The sequence below is a fragment of the Musca vetustissima genome, unplaced genomic scaffold (assembly GCF_032173495.1).
Source record: "Musca vetustissima isolate MV318-11 ecotype Yass unplaced genomic scaffold, APGP_CSIRO_Mvet_v1 utg13374, whole genome shotgun sequence".
NCBI classification, from domain to species: Eukaryota; Metazoa; Arthropoda; class Insecta; order Diptera; family Muscidae; genus Musca; species Musca vetustissima.
In genome coordinates, this window is record NW_026877330.1 from 196,931 (window position 1) to 217,998 (window position 21,068).

The window sequence follows — 21,068 nt, forward strand, 5'->3', positions numbered from 1 at the left end:
TTGTTTTTTTCCTTGTTCGGTTCTATTATTTGATTTGTGAATTTGGTCCTGATGTTATTTTTGGTGTTTTGTTCATTTCACCAGAAGAAGAAGAAAAAATAAATAAAACTAAAAACAGAGTATTCAGCAGATGGAATGAATGAATGATTGTAAACTGACAGAAAAAGAGTTGACAGAGCAAAAAAAAAAAAAGTTGCCATGATTTAATAAAAAATGTGTAGTTACAGAACAGCAGCAATTTCGTGTGCGTGTGCCAGAAATGTTAAATGTCAGAAACAAGAAGAAGAACAAGAAGATGATGAGGAACATTTTTCTATTTGATTTAATTTGAAAGTTTACAAACTTGAATCGAATTTTGCAGGATGGGAGGAGCAGATCTTGGGTGTTGATATGTTGATGTTCAGGAGGAGAATATATAAACTATCCTCAGAACCTCCATTTCACCTTGACAGAATCTTTCAATATACAGAAACTGGCTCCATTATTCACTCTATAATTTACTGGATTTTTTTTTGTCCCGATCACTTTCAAAAATCTAGTTTTATATTAGGCGGATTTTTCATATGTATTAAAATTTGCCTTTCTTTTTTCATTTCAAATAATTTTTGAATCCTTGATTTAAGATTTCAATACTGCATCAACTTCACATTTATTATGGAAAGTGGGAAAATAATTTACTTTCTAATTTTTTGATTACATCCGAACAATGTATTTGGAAAAAAAAAATAAAATACAATTTTTTTCGGAGGAAAAACGGTTGCCAACAATGGCCAAAAATATTTACAATAATGATACACCACTACCAATTAAAAACCCACAAGCAGCAGCTGCTACAATTAAATACCATTTGAACTCCAAGATTAACTGAACAACACTTCGAAGAAAGCAGACAGGTTATGGAGCAAAGCGGCCATAGAAAGCCGGCTGGCCAGACACTGTGGGTCAAAACAAAATAATCCCTGAAAAATAATTTCTAAAAAATGTTGATTGACCCCAAAATAATTTTTAAAAAATCGACGCCTTTTGATAGTCCCTGAAAAATAATTTTTAAAAAATCCACGGCTTTTGATAGTCCCTGAAAAATAATTTTTAAAAAATCCACGGCTTTTGATAGTCCCTGAAAAATAATTTTTAAAAAATAAATAAACAAAATAATCCCTGAAAAATAATTTTTAAAAAATCCACGGCTTTTGATAGTCCCTGAAAAATAATTTTTAAAAAATCCACGCCTTTTGATAGTCCCTGAAAAATAATTTAAAAAAAAATCCACGCCTTTTGATAGTCCCTGAAAAATAATTTTTAAAAAATCCACGCCTTTTGATAGTCCCTGAAAAATAATTTTTAAAAAATCCACGCCTTTTGATAGTCCCTGAAAAATAATTTTTAAAAAATCCACGCCTTTTGATAGTCCCTGAAAAAATAATTTTTAAAAAATCCACGCCTTTTGATAGTCCCTGAAAAATAATTTTTAAAAAATCCACGCCTTTTGATAGTCCCTGAAAAATAATTTTTAAAAAATCCACGCCTTTTGATAGTCCCTGAAAAATAATTTTTAAAAAATCCACGCCTTTTGATAGTCCCTGAAAAATAATTTCTAAAAAATGTTGATTGACCCCAAAAATAATTTTTAAAAAATCCACGCCTTTTGATAGTCCCTGAAAAATAATTTTTAAAAAATCCACGCCTGTTGTTGGGTGACGTAGTCCCTGAAAAACTAATTTTTAAAAAATCCACGCCATTTGATAGTCCCTGAAAAATAACTTTTTAAAAAATCCACGCCATTTGATAGTCCCTGAAAAATAATTTTTAAAAAATCCACGCCTTTTGATAGTGCCCTGAAAAATAATTTTTAGAAAAAATCCACGCCTTTTGATAGTGCCCACTCTCGGAAAAATAATTTTTAAAAAAAGCAAAGAAAAAAAGGCAAACCCACCTAATGTTGACCACCCCCGCAAACGCACTTGAAATGTGCCCACGTTGTACAGAACAGGCGCAGTGTACGCTTTGGCGGATCTACTCAAGAAGTACAAAGCCGATATTATTGCCTTACAGGAGAGGCGATGGAATTGGACTGGCGTAAATAAATCAGATGATTACTCCCTGTATTGTAGCTGCCATGAAACGAGCCACGAATGTGGACAGGAGAATAAAAGACCTCCTCTCCAGATTCACTCCAGCAGATTAGCCGATTGCTATAATCCGCATAAAAGCGAAGTTCTTCTGCTACATCAGTATTTTTTGCGCCCATGCTCCGACCGAAGACAAAGATGAGCAGACCAAAAAGCATATGATCGCTGCCCTGGCCATGACATTAAAATTCTGCTAGGAGATTTTAATGGCAAAAACATTAAAATTTTGTCCCAGGAGATTTCCATGCAAAAACATCCGACAACGGCATGAAATTGATTAACTTCGCGGCAGCAAAAAACATCTCGATATATACAAGGCCACCTGAATTTCTTCTGATCAAGCAACGAAAAATCAAATTGACCATGTTGTGATGGACGGAAGGCATTCGTCCAGTGTTTTAGACTTTCGATCGATACGAGGTGCGAATATCGATTCGGACCACTACCTTGTGGCAGCCAAGGTTCGCACCCGTCTTAATGTAGAAGCAAAGTTGCTATCTAATGTAACACGGAAACTCGACGTCGAAATGCTGCAAACACAACAGGTAGCCGAGGCCTATTCCGCTGAACTTACCCAACTGCTTGACGAAAGCAACCCTTGTCCTGATAATAATATAGAAGAACAACGGTAATGAATTGCCCAATCCCTAAAAACTGCAGCAAAAGCAACATTTGGGTACCAAAAACCACCAACAAGAAACCCATGGTACGATCAGGAGTGTCGTAATGCTGCTGATGTGAAAAATGCAGCGTATAGGGCAACCCTGCAGACAGTAGCAACACGTAATGCGATGGAGAATTATCGGGAGAAAAGGAGAAACGTGTTTTCAGAAAAAAGAAGAAAGAACAAGAAAAACGTGAGCGTGACCAAATCGATATATACAGGAGTCAGAATGAAGTCCGAAAATTCTACCAACGCGTAAAACACCAAACCGAAGGCTTTGGTGCAGGCACATCCTCCTGTAGAGATAAAGGAGGAAACCTGTTGACAAATACAAACAGCGTGCTAAGGATCTGGAAGGAGCATTTTGAAAAGCTTCTGGTGTCAAATAGTGGCGGTGAAGACGATACCCCAGAACCAATAAGAGATGATGGTATAGAGTGTATACCACCTAGCCAAGATGAAGTCAGAATAGCAATCAATCGGCTGAAGAATAATAAAGCAGCAGTAGCCGATGGTTTACCAGCCGAACTATTCATGATTGGTGGTCAGATGCTGGTAAGGAGCATGCACCAGCTGATTAGTACAATTTGGCTAGAGGAAAGCATGCCTAATGATTGGAACCTCAGCATCCTGTGTCCCGTACACCAAAAAGGAGACAAGACGATATGTGCCAACTATAGAGGAATAAGTCTCCTTCCCATCGCATATATGGTCAATGACATCTTTGGACCATACCAATGCGGCTTCAGACCTGGCAAGACCACCATTGGCCAGATTTTCATTCTGCGCCAACTCCTGAAAAAAAACCCACGAAAAACACATCGACACATTGCACCTATTCGTCGACTATAAAGCCGCATTCGACAGCCCTATCCGTTCAGAGGTGTTTAAAGCCATGTCTGCGTTTGGTATTCCTGAAAAATTAATTCGGGATAACTTTAACTGTATAACTTTAACTGGTACAAGATCAGCAATTTAAGTCGGAAAGGACCTTTCGGAGCTCTTTAATGCCGAACGAGGATGCAGACAAGGTGACAGTTTGTCGTGTGACCTTTTTAACATCCTGCTGGAAAAGGTCATACGAGAGGCAAAGGTGAACAGAAATGACACTCTGTACACCAAACAACACAGGTTACTCGCCTATGCAGATGACATCGACATAATGGGTCGAACACTGAGAGCCGTAACAGCCACATTTGAACAAATTGAGAAGGAGTCTGCCAAAGTGGGTCTGGCAGTAAACGGCGAGAAGACCAAGCTGATGATATCAACGCGCAAGACGTCCAGTAGACTCGGACCAACTGTGGAACTTGAGAACTGCAGCTTCGAGGTAGTCAAAGATTTTATATACCTTGGTACCGCCATAAACAAAATGAATGACATCAGTTTTTTGAAATTCGGAGAAGGATAGTGTTGGCCAACAGATGCTACTATGGTCTGAGTAAACAATTCAAAAGCAAGGCCACCTCCCGCCAGACCAAAATCACACTCTACAAGACGCTACATGCTATTATATGGATCTGAAGTATGGGTACTTAGGCAAGCCGATGAGGCAGCTCTTAGAGTGTTTGAGAGAAAAATTCTCCGAAAGATATATAAGCCGATCTGGGTTGACGGTGAATATCGCCGTCGAATGAACCATGAGCTGTACCAGCTGTTCTCGGACATCGATATTGGTAGACGTATTGAGCGGCAGCGACTACGTTGCCTAGGCCATGTTGTGAGAATGGATGAAGATGCCCCTGCAGTTCAAAAGGCATATAAAAGCGAACCAGATGGTCCGCGCAGAAGGGGAAGGCCACGAATAAGATGGGAAGATCAAGTGGAAGATAAAATTGCCAAATATGATCTTTCAAACTGGAAAAACTGCACAAAAGACCGACGCGCCTGGAAATCTTTTTTAAGCTCGGCTTATGGAACGAAAGTTCTGTCACAAGCCAGCTAAGTCCCTGAAAAATAATTTTTAAAATATCCACGCCTGTTGGTAGTCCCTGAAAAATATATTTTGTTTTGTTTTTTTTTTTTTTTATTATTTTTTTATAATTCATCCCACTGTGCATTTCCACAGTCATTGGCCTTGCTACCCAAACCGCGTCCACAAAAATGTGTTAATTTGTTTTGGATTTTTATTCGTTCAAGTTTTATGTGAGTGTGTTTTTTATAAGAAAAACCTGTAAAATTCACAAAGCCAAAGAAAAATATGAATGAATGAAGTTGGAAAAAATGAAATTAAAAAAAATCGAATAAAAAAAATCCGCTTTAGAAGGTCAACAAACAAATGGCAATATAATAATTATATCATAATGAAGTAGATGATAATCATTATCATCATCGAACATAGCTGAGTGACGAGTGTTCGCCATGACGTCTGATATCAACTTGAATAAAGTGCCTCCTTGTCCCCCTCGCTGTGTGACACTTTCTTCAATTCAGACATTCATCAAATGCAGTTGAGGGGAGACCCCTGCCTAACAGAATCCCGCCCGCCCCTCCACCAATCAAACGATGAATTTTGTTATCAACACACAGAGTGAACAAGTGTTGCATTGCATGGCATTGGTTAGCACAGTCTGTCTCGTTCCGAGAGATGAATTCGCATCAAATGAAATGGAATAACAGACGACAGCGACGACGACGACGACAATATCAAATAAAATAAAAATCATTGACATCAATTGCAAATTGTGGATAAGTGAAGAGTGACTAGCTGGTTGACTGACTGCAACATTCACTCACTGGATCCCCCTCCACCCTCTCCATCATCATTCTTCACAATTCAATCAACAATCTGGAGCTGGAAATTGACACAAAAATCAGGTTATAAAAGTACCATCAATTTTTGGTCCAGTCGTCCGTCATGTTGTTATGCCACTGCTGAGTAATGTTTCATGTTGGAATGTTGATGGTTGTTATCTCTCAATGCACACCCCCCTCCACAAACATTTTTGGTAGACTAGGATGGCCGATGGTCATACAAACCAAATCTCGTTCATAGTCCTTCATGCATTCATGCTGAAGTAAATCTCCACCTGAACTTGATTATTTTTCAGTGGCCTTAGGAAATATTTTCGGAAAATGGAACGGTCAGGTAGCTATTAAACCATTATAACGAAACAACGCTGCGGTGAGTATTGAAAGTATAGCAAAAAGTACAAAATTAAAAAATATATATATATATATATATATATAAATTTTGAAAAATAGTCCCTAAAAATAGTTTTTAAAAAATCTACGCTTGATGATAGTCCCTAAAAATAGTTTTTAAAGAAATCCACGCTTGATGATAGTCCCTAAAAATAGTTTTTAATCCACGCTCGATGATAGTCTCTAAAATAAATCTTTTAATCCACGCTCCAGAAGAGCGTAGATGATTTAAAGAACATTTTTCCTAACTCCAAGAGAGCGTAGATTATTTAAAGAGAGCGTAGATTATTAAAAGAATATTTTTCCTAACTCCAAGAAAGCGTAGATTATTTGAAGAATAGTTCTCCTAACTTCACGAGAGAGTAGATTATTTAAAGAATAGTTTTCCTAACTCCAAGAGAGCGTAGATTATTTAAAGAATAGTTTTTCTAACTTCAAGAGAGTGTAGCTTATTTAAAGAATATTTTTCCTAACTCCAAGAGAGCGTAGATTATTTACAGAATATTTTTCCTAACTCCAAGAGAGCGTAGATTATTTAAAGAATATTTTTCCTAACTCCAAGAGAGCGTAGATTATTTAAAGAATATGTCACCTAACTCAAGGAGAGCGTAGATTATTAAAATAATATTTTTCCTAACTCCAAGAGAGCGTAGATTATATAAAGAATATTTTTCCTAGCTCCAAGAGAGCGTAGATTATTTAAAGAATATCATTCCTAACTCCAAGAAAACATAGATTATTTAAAGAATAATTTTTCTAACTCCAAGAGAGCGTAGATTATTTAAAGAATATTTTTCCTAACTCCAAGAGAGCGTAGATTATTTAAAGAATATTTTTCCTAACTCCAAGAGAGCATAGATTATTTAAAGAATAGTTCTCCTAACTTCAAGAGAGCATAGATTATTTAAATAAAATTGTTCCTAACTCCAAAAGAGCGTAGATTATTTAAAGAATATTTTTCCTAACTCCAAGAGAGCGTAGATTATTTAAAGAATAGTTTTCCTAACTCCAAGAGAGCGTAGATTATTTAAAGAATAGTTTTCCTAACTCCAAGAGAGCGTAGATTATTTAAAGAATAGTTTTCCTAACTCCAAGAGAGCGTAGATTATTTAAAGAATATTTTTCCTAACTCCAAGAGAGCGTAGATTATTTAAAGAATATTTTTCCTAACTCCAAGAGAGCGTAGATTATTTAAAGAATATTTTTCCTAACTCCAGAGAGCGTAGATTATTTAATTATTTCCAGGAAGTAGAATATGAATTTTTTTAACTCCAAGAGGGCGTAGATTATTTAAAGAATATTTTTCCTTACTCCAAGAGAGAGTAGATTATTTAAAGAGTATTTTTCCTAACTCCAAGAGAGCGTAGATTATTTAAAGAATATGTTCCTAACTCCAAGAGAGTGTAACTTATTTAAAGAATACAATTCATAACCCCAAGAGAGTTTAGATTATTTAAAGAATATTTTTCCTTACTCTGAGAGAGCATAGATTATTTAAAGAATTTTTTTCCTAACTCCAAGAGATCGTCGATTAATTAACGAATATTTTCACAACTCCAACAAATCAACGCCTGAAAATATGCAAAATTACTCTTTGAATCATCCAAAAATAATTGAAATATCTCAATGAATAATAAAACAACAACAACATTATAAATTCCCTTCGATACGAAAACCATTACCATTTTATTAGCACTAATTTACACCTCATCATCATCATTCGATGACATTCTCCTCCCTCCTCTAAAAAAAAAAAATAAATAAGAATTAAAGACACACGATTTTTTCAAATAAAAATGCCAATGTTATGGGTGACACATTTAATGGCGGATAAATCTCGGGATGAGTTGTCAGAACAAATCAAAACATGTAAAAAATCCATATCATTTGGCACATTTCTTAATTAAACCATCAACAGGGGACCTGAGCGGATGAATCGAACTGTTAATAGTTTTGATGCTCCATAAAAAATCAACAGAAAAAAATTTTCCAAAAGAAAAAAATTTAGTTGATTTTAATTACAAAATAGAGTGATTAAGAGTGTGTGGGAATATGTGGGGAGGGAGATGTCAGAACGGTTTGGGTACATAAATCTCCATTAGCAAACGAAAGAATGAAAACGAAATGCATGACGTGAATATTTAATATAATTAACAACGGGTGAGTTAGTGAACAAACGAGGTGGTCACTTGATGCTACTTCTTTTTTTTACAAATGAAAATTAGGTATGTGTGTGGGATAATTAATGTTCCAAATTTGCTTATCTATCCAGCTGTGCTAATTTTTATTAAAGGGGTACACTTGAAAACTAGAGCAAAAAACATTTCGATTAAATACATTTTTATACAAAATTTAAGAATTTTTTTCCAAACTCCAAGAGATGATTATTTTATGATTTTTTCCTAACTCTATCAAAGAGTAGATTGTTTTAAGAATATTTTTAAAGAACATTTTTTATACTTCGAGAGAGTGTAATTGATTTAAAGAATATTTTTCCTAGTTCCATAGATTCTTTAAGGAATATTTTTCCTAGTTCCAAGAGAGCGTAGATTATTTAAAGAACATTTTTTTCTAGTTCCAAGAGAGCGTAGATTATTTAAAGAACATTTTTCCTAGTTCCAAGAGAGCGTAGATTATTTAAAGAACATTTTTCCTAGTTCCAAGAGAGCGTAGATTATTTAAAGAACATTTTTCCTAGTTCCAAGAGAGCGTAGATTATTTAAAGAACATTTTTCCTAGTTCCAAGAGAGCGTAGATTATTTAAAGAACATTTTTCCTAGTTCCAAGAGAGCGTTGATTATTTAAAGGACATTGTTCCTAGTTCCAAGAGAGAGTAGATTAATTAAAGAACTTTTTTCCTAGTTCCAAGAGAGCGTAGATTATTCAAAGAACATTTTTCCTACATCCAAGAAAGCGTAGATTATTTAAAGAACATTTTTCCTACTTCCAAGAGAGCGAAATTAATAATGAATTTTTTTTAACTTCAAGAGAGGTAGATTATTTAAAGAACATTTTTCCTAGTTCCAAGAGAGCGTAGATTATTTAAAGACAATTTTCCTAGTTCCAAGAGAGCGTTAATTATTTAAAGAACAATTTTCCTAGTTTCAAGAGAGCGTGGATTATTTAAAGAACATTTTTTCAATGGGCATACAAGGCGTGGATTATTTAAAGAACATTTTTTCAATGGGCATACAAGGCGTGGATTATTTAAAGAACATTTTTCCTAGTTCCAAGAGAGCGTAGATTATTTTAAGAATATTTTTTACTCACTCCATCAAAGTGTGAATTATTTAAAGACAGTTTTTCTAACTGCAGTAAAGTCTAGATTATTAATTGAATTTTTTCTTAACTTCAAGAGAAGGTAGTTGATTTAAAGAATATTTTTCTTAACTCCATGAAAGAATAATGTATTTAAATAATATAGTTAATGAATATATTTGCTATTTTCTAAAAGGGGCAGATTATTTAAATACTACATTTCCTAGTTTCTACAAGGCTTGGATTATTTAAAGAATATTTTTGCTAGTTCCAGCAAGGCGTAGATTATTTAAGGTATATTTTTTCTAGTTCCTGCAAGCCGGAGATTTTTTAAAGGATATTTTTCCTAGTTTCTACAAGGCGTAGTTTATTTACAGAATATTTTTTTCTAGTTCCTACAAGGCGTAGATTATTTAAAGAAAAATTATCCTGGTATATTATTTAAAACATTTATTTCCTTGTGTTTTTCTCTCTTTCTGTCTTCTATTTAAGGAAACTGTCACCCAACAAATTACCATAACAACTGCAGAATAGTTAATTAACATTTTGTCTTCTTTCATTATCGCTGACCACTGCAGTAAATTACAAAAGAAGAGTACAAAATCCAGAAAGGATTATTTAATGAAGTTACCACATTCCTCTCGCCGTCTCTCCCTCTATCTGTCAATTGGCTGGTCTTAAATTTTTATTTAAAAGAATTTCGGGGTACTGACCGCCGCCAATCTCAATTTCGTGGTGACATTTTCATGAAATTCCGTTATTGGTCACGGATCTCGAATGACAGGCTTAAATTAAAAATCATTAATATGTCAAATGGCAGCGTGGTTGCCATGTAAACGAACGAATCGAATAGAGCAGAAAAAAGATGTTCCATCGGAATCGATGGCGAAAAATTGAAAAAGAAACTTTGTTGCAACAACTCGAGGAAATAGTGAAGTGAAAAACTTTGGTGAAGTTTGCAAACTCCAAAGCGAAAAACTAAAAAAAGAAGTTGAAGCAGTCATGGCGAATAATATCGTGAAATAGTTTGCAGAAGATACAAGCAGATGCTGCTGCTGCCCAAAGGAACCATGGCATTTGAAGATGCCCTCTACCAAAACCAACCATGGGAAACAGTTGGCATTTTCATCAATTGGAAAATGTAGAAAAATGCCTTGGCACAATTTTTGTTCAAAGAGTTATTGCACTTTTACTTGGAAGTTTCCATGGTTTCCGCCGTATATGTCAAGGCTTTGATCAAAAGTTTCTTCTTCTTCTTTCGAATTGAGAAAATTTGTATTTTCAAAATTTCCTTGCTAGCTAGCCAATGAAAGCTTTCCCCTATTTAGCCACAAGATGAAAAATTCCATAATTTTTTCGCATCTTTTTTTCTCAAGCACGTAGCTGCTACAACAACAATATCTACATACCACACGATGAACCGCATCATACCCTAAAATTATGCTGATACACACCATCATCCATGCGTCCTCAAACATCCGTCAATGCTATGCAATTTCACGTTTTTGTCAATTTTTTGTTTGGTGTCCGTCCTCCCGCAAAAGAAGAGGGTCTCTCTTGGTTGGTGGATGTCTGGTTTGGCAGTTTTATGTGGTTTTTTTGTTCGCTCGTGGCGTTTAGCGGTTAAATATCATCATCGGTCGTTGGTAAATGTTTGTGGTTGTCATGTTCCGTTTTGGGGGGTTTTCCTTCTTCCTTTTCTATTCCATAGTTTATTTAGAGGGATGAGCAAGATGAGCAAATAAATGGTAATTTTCAGCTACAAAACTTTTTAAACAGCAGAAGTTTGCGAATGTAGTGTAAAGTTGTGGGAGACATAAATAAATTGTCATAGCAAAGGTAATCAATTGGAAGACTTGGTATATTTCTATAAGAGGATGATATTCTTTTGGAAGATGAGTTAGGGGAAAAATATGCTCTTTTGGAATTCTTTAAATAATCTACGCTCTCTTAGGGTTAGGTAAAATATACTTTAAAAAATGTGCGCTCTGTTGGAGTTAGGAAACGTATCCATTAAATAATCTACCCTCTCTTGGAAAATATTCTTTAATTACTCTACGCTACCTTGGAGTTGGGAAAAATATTCCTAAAATACTCTACGCTCTCAGGAATTAGGAAAAATATTCTTTAAATCATCTACGCTCTCTTGGAGTTAGGAAACATATTCCTTGAATAATCTACGCTGTGTTGGAGTTGAGAAGATATTCTTTAAATAATATACGCTGTGTTGCGGAGAAAATATTCTTTAAATAATCTACACTCCCTTGGAATTAGGAAACACATTCTTTAAATAATCTACGCTATCTTGGAGTTATGTAAAATATTCTTTAAATAAACTACGATCTCTTGGAGTTAGGAAAAATATTCTTTAAATAAACTACGATCTCTTGGAGTTAGGAAAAATATTCTTTAAATAATCTACGCTATCTTGGAGTTGGGACAAATATTCTTTAAATAATCTACGATCTGTTGGAGTTAAGAAAAATATTCCTAAAATAATCTACGCTCTCTTGGAGTTAAGAAAAATATTCCTAAAATAATCTACGCTCTCTTGGAGTTAAGAAAAATATTCCTAAAATAATCTACGCTCTCTTGGAGTTAAGAAAAATATCCCTAAAATAATGTACGCTCTCTTGAAGTTAGGAAAATATTCTTTAAATAATCTACGCTCTCTTGAAGTTAGGAAAATATTCTTTAAATAATCTACGCTCTCTTGAAGTTAGGAAAATATTCTTTAAATAATCTACGCTCTCATGGAGTTAGAAAAAATATTCTTTAAATAATCTACGCTCTCTTGTAGTTAGGAAAAATATTCTTTAAATAATCTAAACCTTATATGAACTAGGAAAAATATTCTCTAAATATTTTACGCCTTGTATGAACTAGGAAAAATATTCTTGAAGTAATCTACGCCTTGTAGGAACTAGGAAAAATGTTCTTTAAATAATCTACGCCTTGTAGGAACTAGGAAAAATGTTCCTTAAATAATCTACGCCTTGCAGGAACTAGGAAAAATTTTCTTTAAATTATCTAACCACTGTAGGAAGTAGGTAAATTATTCTTTGAAGAATCCACGCCTTGTTGGAACTAAGAAAAAATACTCTTTAAATAAAGTAAGATTATAGGAAATAAGAAAGGGTTTCTTAAAAATGGATGATTGTTTCTTAGATAACCGGCAGACATTCTACTTGAGTCTCTGCTCTACATATATATGAACCTTTAATTTGTGACGGCTGTGATAAGAGGTACTTATCCCCATTAGAAATGTTAGACAATGATGTTATCGTCCCGCTTTCCAATGTGTTTACTCACCGGTGAGTAAGTAATTCACCGCTTAGCATTGGCTAAGTGCTGAAATATTTGTAGATGACGATGGTTGGTTGCAACATCGCCGAACATTCACTTGTGAAGTGGGAATGTTGTGTAACCGGTAATGGACGTTTTTGTCTTTCTTTCTCTTACTCGTTTTTTTTGCATTTATTTCTTTTCACATATTTAGCAAACCGCCAAACCATCCCAGTCAGCCAGCCAGTCATTCACTTAGCCGCAATCGCCACATCCAGCTTCACATACTCCACATATATATTTATAATCAATAGATGATACTACTTGTTGAAGAGAGTTCGGTTGAAGTAGACAAAAGACCAACCTTGGTTACCACCTCATCTTACCTCTGAATACGACTTTGGGAATAGTTGCAAAACCAAAAAAGAAGATTGAAGCGGCACGAGAGACCCTTGCCCACAACAACAGGCACTTTTGTGCCATCAACTTAAAGCCGGGCTAAGCGACTCTCATGAAAAAATAAATAAAATGAAGCAAAGCAATGTTAACTGAATGGCTGCCGAGTGGATGGATGAATAGATGGTTCGATGAGCAAAACCAGTCAGTCGTCCATCAGTTGGTAACTAATGTTGGTAATGGCTGACTAGCTGGCTGGCTGTTGGGATAGTTTGGCTGCAGGGAATTTGGAGATTCGCAGCTAAGCGATATTCAAGTGTATTGCCGTCATCCAAAAGTGAAGTGGATTACAGACAGGTTTAAAAGGTTTGTAAAAATTTAATGTGGTTGGTCGCAAAACTTTTTTAGTGCAGCTAAAATATAAAAAAAATATATTTTTCCTAACATCAACAGAGATTCAATCATTTAAATAACATTTTTCATAAATCCAATAAATTGTGGATAATTTAAAGAATATTTTTCCTAAATCCAGCAAGACGTAAATAATGTGAGAACATTTTTCCTATTTCCTTTTCTTCCTTGAATAACCGCCTTTTAGGAAATAGGAAAAATATTCTTTAAATAAATCCAAGCCTATGGATCCTGGCTAGTTGGTTGGGAAAAATATTCTTTAAATAAATCCACGCCTATGGAGGGAGCCTGGCTAATCTAGAAACTAGGAAAAATATTCTTTAAATAATCTAGAAACTAGGAAAAATATTCTTTGAATAATCTACGCTCTCTTGCAACTAGGAAAATATTCTTTAAATAATCTAGAAACTTGGAAAAATATTCTTTGAATAATCTACGCTCTCTTGCAACTAGGAAAAATATTCTTTAAATAATCTAGAAACTAGGAAAATTATTCTTTGAATAATCTAAGCTCACTTGGAACTAGGAAAAATATTCTTTGTATAATCTACGCTCTCTTGGAACTAGGAAAAATATTCTTTGAATAATCTACGCTCTCTTGGAACTAGGAAAATTATTCTTTGAATAATCTACGCTCTCTTGGAACTAGGAAAAATATTCTTTAAATAATCTACGCTCTCTTGGAACTAGGAAAAATATTCAATGAATAACCTAGGCTCTCTTGGAACTAGGAAAAATATTCTTTGAATAATCTACGCTCTCTTGGAACTAGGAAAAATATTCTTTGAATAATCTACGCTCTCTTGGAACTAGGAAAAATATTCTTTTAATAATATACGCTCTCTTGGAACTTGGAAAAATATTCTTTTAATAATCTACGCTCTCTTGGAACTAGGAAAAATATTCTTTGAATAATCTACGCTCTCTTGGAACTAGGAAAAATATTCTTTGAATAATCTACGCTCTTTTGGAACTAGGAAAAATATTCTTTGAATAATCTACGCTCTCTTGGAACTAGGAAAAATATTCTTTGAATAATCTACGCTCTCTTGGAACTAGGAAAAATATTCTTTGAATAATCTACGCTCTCTTAGAACTAGGAAAAATATTCTTTGAATAATCTACGCTCTCTTGGAACTAGGAAAAATATTCTTTTAATAATATACGCTCTCTTGGAACTTGGAAAAATATTCTTTGAATAATCTACGCTCTCTTGGAACTAGGAAAAATATTCTTTGAATAATCTACGCTCTCTTGGAACTAGGAAAAATATTCTTTGAATAATCTACGCTCTCTTGGAACTAGGAAAAATATTCTTTGTATAATCTACGCTCTCTTGGAACTAGGAAAAATATTCTATGAATAACCTAGGCTCTCTTGGAACTAGAAAAATATTCTTTGAATAATCTACTCTCTCTTGGAACTAGGAAAAATATTCTTTGAATAATCTACGCTCTCTTGGAACTAGGAAAAATATTCTTTTAATAATCTACGCCTTGTTGTGACCCTAGAAAAATATTCTTTTAATAATCTACGCTCTCTTGGAACTAGGAAAAATATTCTTTGAATAATCTACGCTCTCTTGGAACTAGGAAAAATATTCTTTGAATAATCTACGCTCTTTTGGAACTAGGAAAAATATTCTTTGAATAATCTACGCTCTCTTGGAACTAGGAAAAATATTCTTTGAATAATCTACACTCTCTTGGAACTAGGAAAAATATTCCTGGAATAATCTACGCCTGTTAGGAACTAGGAAAAATATAAAGAATATTTTTTCGAGCCTTAACCAAGGCGTGGATTTTTAAAGAATATACTTTCAAGAGTCCACCATAGGCGTGGATTTTTTATAGAATATTTTTTCAAGGGTCGACCTAAGGCGTGGACTTTTTAAAGAATATTTTTTCAAGGGTCCAACTAAGGCGTGGATTTTTTAAAGAATATTTTTTCAAGAGTCCAACAAAGGCGAGGATTTTTTAAAGAATATTTTTTTCAATAGCCCAACAAAGCCGCGGATTTTTTAAAGAATATTTTTTCAAGGGTCCTACAAAGGCGTGAATTTTTAAAGAATGTTTTTCAACAGACCAACAAAGGCGTGGATTTAAAGAGAATATTTTTGAGGGGTTTTGTTTTAAATATATTTTTTTGAAAAATATTTTTCTATTTTCTATGAAAAATAATCCTGAATAACTGAGGAGTTTTCGCAAAAGCTTAACAATAAAAATAAAGATTACCAGCCATAAAACCCCAACAAAGAAGAAGGAGAAGAGCATATGAAGATGTAGAAATTATGCCCATGGCCACGATTTAGTCTTGAATAATCGGGAAATAACATTTTAATAACATCACAAAGGGCTTGCAGAGGACAGACAGGCCCAAGACTGTTGGCCTGTCCCATGGCACGACAGCAGCAACAGCAGTTGCTGACAACAACTTTGTTGTTGTTGTTATGGCAGACAACAAACAAACATTGGGCGTCTTTGGTGTTGTGGTTGTCTTTAGAACTTTTTGGTATGGTATGAACGTTCCGACTCTTGCTGCTGCTGTAAGGCTTGGGAGCAGCAGCTAGGCAAATTCAACCGGTTGCCTATGTCTGTATTTTGTCTTCCTCTTCTTCGTGTTCTTCTTCTTCTTTGTTTTTAGAAAACTAAGTAATTCCTATTTCTAAGAAACCGCAAAAACCGCTCCAACAGAACATTCCAAGCTATAAAATATTGAATGTAATAATAATGTTCGGAGGAGACTTAAACGTATTAGGTTACATTTAATATTTACGGTCGGCATATGGCGCCATCTGTTTGATGGATTTTAGTTTGTATTTATGTTTGTAAGTGACTACAATGTAAGTTATTAAAATAGAAGAGAGAGTCACAATGTATTTGCAAAGGTTCAAGGTAAGTGCTCGTTGGAAAAAATATTTTTATAAAATATACTCCTCCCATAGTCGTTGGATAAATATTGTTATAAAATCTTTACGCTTGGCTTGGTTTCTGGACCTTTGATCGTGCCCCACGTTGGGCGCCAAATATAGTTTCTTCAATATTTTATGTATTTTGAAAGAAAAAAAAAACACTTTTATAAGTTCAAGGACTACCTTCTGTATGGATATAAAATCGATATAGATGTTTTCTATATACTTCAGATGATGCCCCACGTTGGGCGCCATATTTCATTTACAAAATTGTCACACTAAATTCAAATATTCAAATAAAAAAATACAACTGTGCTGCTCTTAAGACCAATATAGTCCAGTCCATAAAAATCCCCGCATATAGTAGTTCCAATAAAAATATTTTGATATAAAAATATTTCAAAAATCATTTTAACAGATTTTTTTTTATAAAATACTTCATTATACCCTACACAACTATGTTGTCAGGGTATTATAGCTTTGTGCAGCCCCAAATGTTTGTAACGCCGCGAAATATTGGTCCTAGACCCACCTTTAAGTATACCGATCGTCATATCTCGACTAGCTGAGTCGATCTAGACATGTGTGTCCGTCCGTCCCTCTGTCCATTATAATTTGTAAACACGATACAGGCCACAGTTATGGACCAATCTTCACGAAATTTTGCATGTAGGATGGGTTCTGGTCAATGAAGACCCCTATTGTTTTTGGAAAAGATCGGTTAATATTTAGGGGATGAAATGGACCAAATACTAAATTTTTGTCGGTTTTTCTGGTCGCTCCAGAGGCCGCAATTATGGCCCAAACACCGCGAATTTTTGCATGGAGAAGGGGATCGGGCCAGAGAATAAGCATGCATGTTTTGATAAAGATCGGTCAATATTTAGCGGGTCAAATGGACCCTGACTTTTGTGTGAAAAATGACAAAATTTGTATTCTATGGCATATATATTTACTCCTGGAGGATGTAGACCCCAGGAGTTGATAGCATATCCAAGAGGAGTGGTTTTCCTTTAAATTGATACCAAATATAGTGATGTATCTACTTAGATGTGGGAGTTACAGTCAAATATTTATGGCATATATATTTACTCCTGGAGGATGTAGACCCCAGGAGTTGATAGCATATCCAAGAGGAGTGGTTTTCCTTTAAATTGATACCAAATATAGTGATGTATCTACTTAGATGTGGGAGTTACAGTCAAATATTTACAGGTGCTTACGTACAGTGCTTACGAAGGAGAAATATCGCGCTGATGGCTTTGAAATTTTTCATAAAGTTCCAGTTATGGTCAAGAACAACGCCTACAATTTTCGGTGATGATCAGATTAAAATTTTGGGATGAAATGGACCGAAAACATAATTTTTTGGGTGTTTTCGAGTAGAGTATAATCCGAAAATCTCAACATTCAGATATTATTTAGTAACCCATTACCACATTAGAGGGAGAAATATCGCGCTGATGGCTTTGAAATTTTTCATAAAGTTCCAGTTATGGTCAAGAACAACGACTACAATTTTCGGTGATGATCAAATTAAAATTTTGGGATGAAATGGACCGAAAACATAATTTTTTGGGTGTTTTCGGGTAGAGTATAATCCGAAAATCTCAACACAACCTACCGTGAAGGTAATCTGTACAAGTAAATAGAAGGATTGTACTGAATATTCGAAAAAAAGTAAGGAAGAGGTGTTGTTAACCTCTAATCGGACAAGAGGGGGCAAATATCACGAAATATTACTCAGACTCGGAATAAACATCCTCAGAAAGTTAGAGTTCGTGGTAGTTGTGTAGGGTATCGCATGGTCGGCCCCGTCCGACTATACTGCTCCGTTCACTGGTTTTGGTTTGAAAATGTCAGTAGAGAAATATATACCCCAAATAAATAAGATCTGATTTAGTTTCTAGTTACTTCATTATTTTTAAAAACTTACCTTTAATTATTTTGTAAAAATATGCCGAAATCTGAAAATAAATGCAAAAATGTATTGCCATTAAAGATTGGAATAAAAGCAAATTGAAGAGCCAAAATATATTTTTTAAATATAAATAAAATATTCATTAATACAAACCACTTAAAATAAATTTTAAAGGCCACCACCTAAACAACAAGCCGTAAGAGTCAATATCCTACCAATAATGGCTGTGCTTTATCCAACATTTAAAAGACTTTAATTTTGTGAAATATGATTTCGTACAAACAGACAGACAAACAGTCATCTAGATAGGCATTTAGAATAATTTAAACAGTTATCTCTTTATTTCCCCCAAATTTTCACTAATATTCCCACAAGACGACCCACCAGCCGGCAAACCAAAACATTTTTATGACAACTCCTTGGAAAGCCTGCGGGTCGTGTTTCCTTAATAAAATTTCCGTTTATATTTTTATACAATGTCGGGAAATAAAAGATGTGGAGGTAGGTAGTAACGACAATAATATTATCTTCTATTCTACAATAATAAAAAATCTCTTTAGCTGGAAGGTAATAATGGCAGGACTTCTTTGACATAATTTAATTCTTCGCAATAATTTATTATCGTCCAGACGAGGACAGTTTGTTGTTAAACCCTTGTGTTGGACCCTTGAAAAAATATTCTTTAAAAAATCCACGCCTTGTGTTGGACCCTTGAAAAAATATTCTTTAAAAAATCCACGCCTTGTGTTGGACCCTTGAAAAAATATTCTTTAAAAAATCCACGCCTTGTGTTGGACCCTTGAAAAAATATTCTTTAAAAAATCCACGCCTTGTGTTGGACCCTTGAAAAAATATTCTTTAAAAAATCCACGCCTTGTGTTGGACCCTTGAAAAAATATTCTTTAAAAAATCCACGCCTTGTGTTGGACCCTTGAAAAAATATTCTTTAAAAAATCCACGCCTTGTGTTGGACCCTTGAAAAAATATTCTTTAAAAAATCCACGCCTTGTGGTGGACCCTTGAAAAAATATTTTTTTAAAAAATCCACGCCTTTGTGGGACCCATGAAAAAATATTCTTTAAAAAATCCACGCCTTGTGTTGGACCCTTGAAAAAATATTCTTTAAAAAATACACGCCTTAGTTAGGCCATTTAAAAAATTTTTTTAAAAAATCCACCCCTGTGTTGGACCCTTGAAAAAATATTCTTTAAAAAATCCACGCCTTGTGTTGGACCCTTGAAAAAATATTCGTTAAAAAATATCCTGAAGGATACTTTTTAAAAAATCTACGCCTTCGTTGTACCCTTCAGGTCCTCGAAAAAAAATTTTTAAAAAATCTACGCCTTCGTTGTACCCTTGAGGTCCACGAAAAAATTTTTTAAAAAATCTACGCCTTCGTTGTACCCTTCAGGTCTTTGAAAATTTTTTTTTAAAAAATCTACGCCTTCGTTGGACCCTTGAGGTCCTTGAAAAAAATTTCAGGTCCTTGAAAAATATGCTCAAGGATATTTTTGAAAAAATGTACGCCTTCGTTGGACCCCTCAGGTCCTTGAAAAATATGCTGAAGGATATTTTTGAAAAAATCTACGCCTTCGTTGTACCCTTCAGGTCCTTGAAAAATAATTTTTAAAAAAATCTACGCCTATGTTGGACCCTTCAGGTCCTTGAAAAATATTTTTTAAAAAAATCTATGCCTTCGTTGGACCCTGTAGGTCCTCGAAAAAAAATTTTAAAAATCTACGCCTTCGTTGGACCCTTCTGGTCATCGAAGAAAAATTTTTAAAAATCTACGCCTTCGTTGGACCCTTCAGGTCATCGAAGAAAATTTTTTTAAAAATCTACGCCTTCGTTGGACCCTTCAGGTCATCGAAGAAAATTTTTTTAAAAATCTACGCCTTCGTTGGACCCTTCTGGTCATCGAAGAAAATTTTTTTTTTGGCCTTTTTGGCCCTTGAAAAAATATTTTTTTAAAAAATCCACGCCTTTGTGGGAATCATGAAAAAATATTTTTTTAAAAAATCCACGCCTTTGTGGGACCCATGAAAAAATTTTTTTTTAAAAAATCTACGCCTTCGTTGTACCATTCAGGTCCTCGAATTTTTTTTTTTAAAAATCTACGCCTTCGTTGTACCCTTCAGGTCCTCGAAATTTTTTTTTTTAAAAATCTACGCCTTCGTTGTACCCTTCAGGTCCTCGAAAAATTTTTTAAAAAACCTACGCCTTCGTTGTACCCTTCAGGTCCTCGAAAAAAAATTTTTAAAAAATCTACGCCTTCGTTGGACCCTTGAGGGCCTTTAAAAAAATTTCAGGTCCTTGAAAAATATGCTCAAGGATATTTTTGAAAAAATGTACGCCTTCGTTGGACCCCTCAGGTCCTTGAAAAATATGCTGAAGGATATTTTTGAAAAAATCTACGCCTTCGTTGGACCCTTCAGGTCCTTGAAAAATATTTTTTAAAAAAATCTACGCCTATGTTGGACCCTTCAGGTCCTTGAAAAATATTTTTTAAAAAAATCTATGCCTTCGTTGGACCCTGTAGGTCCTCGAAAAAAATTTTAAAAATCTACGCCTTCGTTGGACCCTTCTGGTCATCGAAGAATTTTTTTAAAAATCTACGCCTTCGTTGGACCCTTCAGGTCATCGAAGAAAATTTTTTTAAAAATCTACGCCTTCGTTGGACCCTTCAGGTCCTTGAAAAATAACCTGAAGGATATTTTTGAAAAAATCTACGCTTTCAGGTCCTCGAAACAATTTTTTGAAAAATCTACGCCTTCGTTTTACCCTTCAGGTCCTTGAAAAATAACCTGAAGGATATTTTTGAAAAAATCTACGCTTTCAGGTCCTCGAAACAATTTTTTGAAAAATCTACGCCTTCGTTGGACCCTTCAGGTCCTTGAAAAATATTTTTTAAAAAAATCTACGCCTTCTTTGGACCCTTCAAGTCCTTGA